At 38.6% G+C, this 8,650-nt stretch overlaps 1 long non-coding RNA gene across 1 annotated transcript; it reads right to left on the bottom strand.

Moving 5' to 3' along the window:
• Positions 1-6,722: 6,722 nt before the first annotated feature.
• LOC141388088 (uncharacterized) lies at positions 6,723-8,009 on the bottom strand. Its single transcript, XR_012408691.1, has 3 exons — positions 7,906-8,009; positions 7,686-7,844; positions 6,723-6,924 (listed from the first exon to the last, which is right to left on the bottom strand). It is a non-coding gene; the product is annotated as an uncharacterized lncRNA (long non-coding RNA).
• Between the last annotated feature and the right edge of the window lie 641 nt (positions 8,010-8,650).

Genomic DNA, 8,650 nt, shown 5'->3' with positions numbered 1-8,650 from the left:
GTGTGGGACTTGAATTGGGACCCATTATCCGAAACAACAGTCTCCGGGACCCCAAACACATGAAACAATTCTTTTTCCAAATAGTCAATGACTACCTCCGACGTAAATTTCTTCACTGCCTTTAAAAACGGAAATTTACTAAAGTGATCTAGCACCACAAATATTCCTATGTTGCCAGATCCAGACCTAGGGTAAGGACCAAGAAAATCAATATAAATTTTCTGGAAGAATCTATGAGAATCTGAAGTCTTACCCATTGGTGGACGCAAAGGCTGGCTTGGATGTTTGCACGCTTTGCAAACATCGCAATTATTTATGTAATTTTTTACATCCACGACCATATTTGGCCAAAAGTAATGCTTGCGAATTTTGAACAAGGTTTTATTAATTCCCCCATGTGCCGCCAATGGATCATCGTGTGCCCGTTTTAATACGTCCTGAACCATATCCTGAGGAATCCACAACTTCCATGAGAGGTCGTCGTGTACTTGCTCACCAGTAGCATGCTCCATCCTTCTATAAAGATAACCGTCCACTATTCTTAAGTCAGGCATTTTAACTAAACTTTTCCCTATTTTATTCAACAATTCTTTATACTCTGTAGACTTAAAGCTATCAGAATCCAGATCAATGAAAAATCCACTGCTATTTCCCGAAAACGAATGATTTTGTATTTCTGAAAGAGAATGACCACCTAAACTCAAACAAGAAAGATCATCGCAATTTACTCTGGAAAGCGCATCAGGGACTATGTTTTGAGAACCACGCCGATGTTCGATTTTAAATTTATAGCCTTGAAGCTTTAGTGCCCACCGAGCCAACCGAGTACTGAGATCGTTTTGGGACATGAGCCACTTCAATGACGCATGGTCAGTGATGACAGTAAACTCATGTCCTTCCACGTATGCTCTGAATTTCTTAATGCTTAACATTGCTGCTAAGCATTCTTGTTCGGTGACTGAGTAGTTGCGTTGGGCTTGATTGAGTTTCTTCGACATGAATGCGATTGGAAACTCTTCGCCCTCCGCATCCTTCTGCACCAATACTCCTCCTATCCCCGTTCTGCTTGCATCACAGTGTATATAAAAAGGCTGTGAGAAGTCTGGACTATGCAGAACCGGAGCGGTGCTCAAGTGGGACTTTAAGGCCTCAAACGCTTTTTGAGCTTCTTCAGTCCAAACGAATTTGCGCTTTACCTTCGTTAAGTCGGTTAATGGTGTGGCTATCGAAGCATAATCCCTGATGAATTTTCGATACCAACCAGTCATACCTAAGAACCTACGGACCTGCTTGACTGATTGGGGAACTGGGAATTCGGTTATCGCGGACACCTTGTCCGGATCTGTTCTAATAACCCCATTTCCAACTAAATGACCTAGATATCTAACTTCAGAAACACAGAAATTACTTTTTTCTACATTAACAGTTAAGCCTGACTCCTTAATCTTACGAGCTACCAACCTTAGAACATCAAGGTGCCTTTCAAACGAATCCGATATAATCAATAAATCATCGAGGTAAACAAACACCTCCGTCCTGAGAGTTGGTGGTATCACTTTATCCATCAGCCTGGACATGGTCTGCGGAGCATTACATAATCCAAATGGCATAACGGTGTAGTGATATAACGGCCTCCCAGGAACGGTGAATGCCGTTTTTTCTCGTGATTCCTGATCTAACGGGATTTGCCAAAAGGCATCCTTAAGATCCAAGGCTGTAATGTACTGCGCTTTTGGTAGACGACTCAGTATCCCATCAATATGTGGTAAAGGATATGCGTCACCCACCGTCACAGCATTTAATTTTCGGCTATCTAGACAAAGTCTGTTTTTGTTGGGCTTTCTGTGCAATACTACTGGCGAGGACCAAGCACTGTTCGACTCCTCTATCACTCCTAACTCCAACATTCTATCCAATTCAGCATAGATCAGTTTCTCCACTGCGGGAGATACCGGAAAATGACGTTGTTTTATAGGTCTTGCAGACCCAGTGTCAATAGAATGCTGAATGACGTTGGTTTTCCCTAAACCCTGTTTTGAGAATGACGGAAACAAATCGATAACTTGGTCTAACAAATGCTTTTGAAGGTCGGATAGTTGGATTTTAGGAGCAAGTTCGGCGATAAAGGATATGTTGTCAGAAACATAGTCAGAAGATACAAAGCCTGCAGGAAGCAAATTGTACAAATTCCAGAAATCGATACCCAGAAACAAGTCTCTATCGAGGCTAGGTATTATAAATATCGTAATTTTCTTTTCTAATCCTTTGAAAGTTATGCTAGTTTCAATAAAACCCTCGATCTTCTGAGTCGTACCATCCGCAGTTCTAATGGAAGACTTCAGTTTCTTAAATGGCTGTCCCGATTCCAGATACTGTTTCGCCACGTCTGACCCTATGCAACTCAACGAAGCCCCCGTATCAAGCAAACCCAACAATCTCTTACCAAAAAGGATCACCTCAGCATATGGTCTCACATCAGAATGTCGGTCTAAAACTGAGCAAACAAATTTCTTCTTAAAATTCCGAACCTTTTCCCAAAATAAGCGCATTCGATTGGCTGACCTAGTACCTCTCTGTTCCTGATTAAAAATTCTGTTCTTGGCTTCATTGTATTCCTTTAAGCGTATGTGAAATGGTTTAATAATTGTAAATTTCCTTTGACTAATTCCAGAATCCTCACCTTCCGCCTTCAAAACATGTTCAGAATCACAATTTTCACCCAGATTTACGTCACTTCTCTCTTCCTCTCTTCTCAATATCTTCACTTCCGATCTGGGTCCAAGGCTTTCCCCTGAGTTGGTGCACTCCTTTGTGCACCCAAACGACCGTTTTTTGGATTACAAGTCGCACAGTTGGGCTTGTAAATTCTTGGAGCTCCGCAACCATAACAGAACACAGTCCTGTCGGACAGACAATCCTGGTACCTGTGTCCTGCTTTGTTGCAATTCCAGCAAGTCAAACTGACCGCCGAAACTTCACCATCTGTGGAATCCAACACATCGGTTAAATCACCTTCATCTGCATCATCTAACTCCGAGACCCTTTTGGAAGTAAAAACTGGTTTGGCAAATGGCATGCCATGCTTCCGTTTGATATCCTGCATGAAAATTTCTCTCTTCCTGCAAACCTCCCTTAGCTCTTGCAACGAACTGATTTTCAGATTGAGGATCTCGTGCTGAATTTCAGGTAACAGATTCCGACGTAAAGTTTCGACCAGCATATTTTCGGATAATGGCTCCTTCAACCGATCCGTCAATTCAACGACCGACTCATAAAAACTGTCGAAACTTTCACCCCGGTTCTGCTTCCTGTCCCTGACTAATTCCCTTAGGTCAATATCTGTTCTGGAATCCGCGTATTGTTGTCTCAATGCCTTGCAAAGTTCATACCACGAAACTGTCGGAACCGAACGGTGATACCGCCAGAACCAATCAGCTGCTTTGCTCTCAAAAAGAGAGCTTGCATTCCGACACAACAACTCGAAGTCGCCTTGAAGAGTCTGATTGGTTAAGGCTTTAACCCTATAAATAAAATTTTCCACCGACAAACCACTTGAACTACCAGTAAACTTTAACTTCCAGTTGCTCATGATATGTAGAACTTTATCTGGCCTTGCGTTGAGGTCGGAAGAGGAAGTATTATGTGAGCCAGAAGCTGAGGGTCTTGGACGGTCGGTATTATTAGTACCCTGTCCACCAGACGAATCCCCGTGGATTCTGCTCAATAAATCCCGAAATGCCCTTTCCTCTATTTCCGGTAACGTTGGCATATCCCTAGGTGGAACATTTGGAGACTGGGGAGGTCTAGGGACAGGAGATTGGGACCCGCCATTCAAATTCATTTGAGAAAACCTGGCTTCAATGTTGCTTTGAACCAACCTCTCTATTTGGTTGCTTAGGTCTGACAACAATTGAGCCTGTTGTGCAGAAACAATCGATGCTATCATCCCTTGCAAGTCCTCTGAGCGATCCGGTGCACTATGAGTATCGGTGGTAGGCTGAGCACTAGAAGAAGACTGACCTCCCGAATTAGTGGATGAAGATGGTTGAGTGGTCGGTAACTTCGACTGTGATCTAGTCGTTATACCAGATGCACTCGAAGCTGGGGGTTCACTAAAAACGCGACCGTTACAAACCGGACAATAGGGGCGCATTTTCATTAACTGTGACAGGCATGACTTGTGAAAATTATGCCCACAATTAGTCCTTTGGGCCTGGGACTTCGAAGAAATCGGGACACCACAAGCACCACAAGTCAACTGGTTATCCACCGACTCTCCAGTCAAGGCATTTCCAAGACCTGTATCTTGAGACATATTGATAGCTCGACAGTCTCCTATCTATCGAGATATGAAAACACAAAGAAACCAACGAAAAAAAATCCTATGCTTTCATATGAAAATAAGACTCGGAACCGTAATTCAGTGAAGTCCCGATAAGTGATATGAAGGATAATTGAAATCGTAAACTTTTATTTGCAGTCTACCAGATTCAATTGACAGTCACATATGAAGAGAATACAACTAGATTCGGGATCAAATATAAGCTGTATTAAAACAACAAACAGCCATAAATTCCGCAAAAGCCACAAGAAAATGAAACTGAAAAGCTAAAACCAATATCTAATTGGATCCGCCGACAGCAGTGTAAATAAAACTACAGAGATATCAAATAACTCTACTAAACCAATTACGACGCAAAGGAAATATATTGATAACGATATTACAATATTGATGCAAAAGCTTCAACAATTGAATAAAGGAATAAAATATTCTATCCGCAAATACAATTCCGAAAACTGAAAACCAAAGTCAATTATACAGGTAACAGGAAATTATAAAAATCAAAAAAAATCAAACTCGAAAATAACCAGAAATCAAAAAGAACACTTGTTCTTCTGTAGGCAAGACAGTATAAAACCCTGCTAATGAACCAAAACTTAATCAAACTAAACTAAAATGCAAATCTCTAAAAATGAGAATCCGTATAATATCTTGTGAAGACGCGAAAAACTGTCATATACAGCGCGTATAGACCAAAAAGAGCTAACAAAATTTATTTACAAAAACAAACGAAGAATAATATAAAACAAGGTAATCAATAAAAAATAATAATGTTTTTTTTTTACAAAATAGATATCGGATTGCCAAAGCTCTATTATTAAGATTTCATCTGTTTGATCCCCTGCGAATTCGATAAAGCTTGCTCTTGTTATGGTAACATAATGGATAAAAAGAGAAAGTTCCAAAGATAGATATTTAGATTATCTCTTGGTATAGAAGTTCACACTCTATAAATCCAAGCAAATAGGAAGGGTATTGTCATGACGTATCCCTTTATTCGTGGTCAGATCTAGCGTATCAACTATCCAGAAACTGAATTCCAATTCGAATAAGGGATATACCAAAGCAATACTAACAAAAACTGAGAAAAACAATCTCACCTATTGGTTGGTGTAGGATTAGATTAACAACCATAACCAATATCCTAATAAGTATACATTGCTTCCAGAAAAAAAATGAAAAGTTGAAAAAAACAACATGAAAGAAAAAAATTATTGAGCCGAACATGTAGTAGCACAAGGCTAGATGGTATCAAAATTTCTATAATTACAGTTCAGGCTCCACGTATGGGCGCCATTAAATTTATTCTGTAGCATACAACGCAATTCAGTGTGGTTGGCCTAATTTAGACATTGATACACAGCACCAGCACGCAAAATTTCCGGCCTTATCACTCGTCGGTGGGTAGGGTCCAACGTGCTACAATGTCATGAATACCACGGTGCTACTCATAAATTCTCTTTTAGTATGCGTGCTGAGAGGAGAAAAAACAGAAGGAAACGGATAGAAGGCAACAGGTCTACACAGAATAGAAGAAGCAGGAAACGGAAAATGGTGGTGAAAATGAAAGAAATAGCTAGAAAAGAGAAATTAGTTAAAAGCATCAAAGAGACTGATGGGAGAGGCCCCAAGAAATGCTACCATAACAAAAGATTTAAGCAACAAGGTGTAATGTTGCTGATGTTACCCGCCCAACCATGGTTGAAACCATCCAGGCTTTACAGCCATATGAGTTTTGTTTCAACCCCTAACAAAATAATCGCAAACTTTACCTTTAGCTCACATGGAATCAAACAGATGAAGGTTCGAATTTACTCAAAATCCATTGCGATTTATTTAAGATGACAATTCAATAACCATGGTAATATCCTCAATATTTACTATTTGTATGGCTACTTTTATAATCCTTATTACATAATTCATTAAAAGGAAAAAAAATCCAAAAAAAAAAAAAAAAATAAAGAAATTTGGATAACTATTATTACTAAAGAAATTTTCATAAAGAGCAAGAAAGTGGTTAAATATATGAATTAATACTAAATAGATACTGAAGTTATGCAAGAAAAAAAAATTAAACCAAGAACATATGATCATGAAAAAAAGAAAGTGCAAGAATCCATCTGATCCACAAAGTTCATCGAACTATTAATGTTTTCCTTTTGTTTAGTTTTCTCACTTACTCAAACCACTGATATTCACAACAACAATATGACAAAATGTGTGGATCATATTAGGGTGACCAACTAACCGAAATGCAAAGATTAAAATTTACCGGAAAGAAATCATCACTCCTGCAAATGTGCTGATTAACTATCGTTGGAAAACATTTAAACAATATATTGCATTTTTAACAAAATTTATAGAAAAATATTTAACATTTCCGATTTAACAAAGATGGTCACTCTAATATCACCCAATCACCGTAGGATATTGATGCAAAGAAAAAAATAATAAAAATTGAACACTCACCGCTCACCGTCCCTCGCTGAAAGCGCTTTCATGCGTGCGTCGGCGTCGCTGCTGCTATTATACCCTTTTGTGGGCAATGTTGCGTGCGTTGTTCACTGTTGAGAATGATGTTGCTGGTTTTGATTAAGAGAGTTTCGTAAAGAGATCCGGAATGTTTTGTGAAATGTTGCTAGAGAAAATCAGTCAATGTTTCGGCGAATGTTTGAAACATTCGTGGTGAATTGAGTGTGTCGTTGGCACCCTTGACAGGTTTACTGTAGCAACATTTCCGTAAGATCATTACCCAATGTACACAAAGTAATTTTTTCAATTGCAATTAATGATCATTAAGAATCAATTTTTTGAAACATAAGAATAGTTGTTGTTTCACTTGGGCAATGATCTTATTAAAACAAACGGGATTGTTTTCAATGTTCTTTTTCACACTTTTCAATGGTTTCACATGAATTCTTTTGCACTTTACGATTATTTTTTTTTTTTTAAGCAAATTTTCGACCATTAATTTTAAATAAAATACATTAACGCTAATTTTATGAACTATATTGATTCACACGAAACCGAGTTCCAATACCAAATAGTTTAGTTTGGGATATTTTCCTCAGAGTCTGGCTATACTGAGAAATATTCACTGTGCCCTTTAGCAATCACTTTGTAATGTAATAGTTTTTATTATCTTCTTGGTTACACTGGGAGCCCTGTATTTGTCGTGTTAACACTTAATACGTTTTCACTTGAGGATAATTCGGGCTTCCATGGAGTTGTTTTTCCTCACGCTTCCAGCAGAATTTGGAGGTTAGTCTAATAACACCTCAGACACTTTCCGCGTAATGACAGATTCCGAAGAGTAACTTATTCCGCAGACAATAAAGGCTACCTTTTCTTTTACACAAAAGTTTGCTATCGTTGCAGGCGATGTTATGGCGGCGACGGTCAGCAAGAACTGTCTAGTCTTGTTGAATCGAACCTATGTCTAATCTGAGAGAGGCAGAATTTGAAATGTGCCAACAAAAGCTGGTGTTACAACCACACAAACCTATTTGAAATATGAAAATAATTAGTGAGAGCTAATTAAAGAAGTGATTGCTGGTTATTACCATTTGCGGTGTAAGAGTTCCAAAGATATTTCAATTTCTATCAATGCAACAACAAATTGAGAAAGCAGAGTGCATCAGTAGCAGAAAGTACCAGGAAAATCTTCCTAAATAGGGAAAAAAACAACTTAGGAACTGATGGAAATTAATTTTTTTTTAGATTTTCACACTTACGCAATTGGGGCCGATGGAGAAAAATAAAAAAAAATACAAAACTTTAACAAAAACAAAAGTCTCTTTGAATTAAAGATAATCAAAAGAAACTTTTAACTTTTCCTTTAACTTTAGGAGCTGTTATGTGTTAATAGCTGGTGGTAAAGCTGACAAAATGGCAGAGGAAACCTATTTCAGGCATATTGAAGGCTCGGTAACGAGTTCAATTATAATTTCCATTCCAGTCTCAAAGCAAAGAGAGAAATAATATGACAGCCAACTTAAATGAAAAATGTCGATAATCGAATAAGCCAATTGGCAGGATATACATGGGTTAACCAAGAGATGGCGCTAAAAATCATGTTAGCAATAATGGCATGGGAAATAAACAGCATCAGGGAATCTTTTTTTTTCCCTTCAGCAGTAATGATTCGACGCAAGCGCCATTACAAGTCCCTAGCCGGCAGCACTAGGTGCAGTGGTGCAGATAAACTATGTTGACCAGGTATAAAGCGATAGGTCGGTCTGTGGTAAGCTTTGTGGCGCCAGTTTGGTCCTCGAATTTATGTGACACTCAGTGGGATAAGAATAAAAT

The sequence above is a fragment of the Musca autumnalis genome, unplaced genomic scaffold (genome assembly GCF_047663935.1).
Source record: "Musca autumnalis isolate F117 unplaced genomic scaffold, ASM4766393v1 scaffold_511, whole genome shotgun sequence".
NCBI lineage: Eukaryota > Metazoa > Arthropoda > Insecta > Diptera > Muscidae > Musca > Musca autumnalis.
The sequence above is the reverse complement of the archived record's forward strand: the minus strand, read 5'-3'. Positions and strand labels throughout refer to the sequence as shown.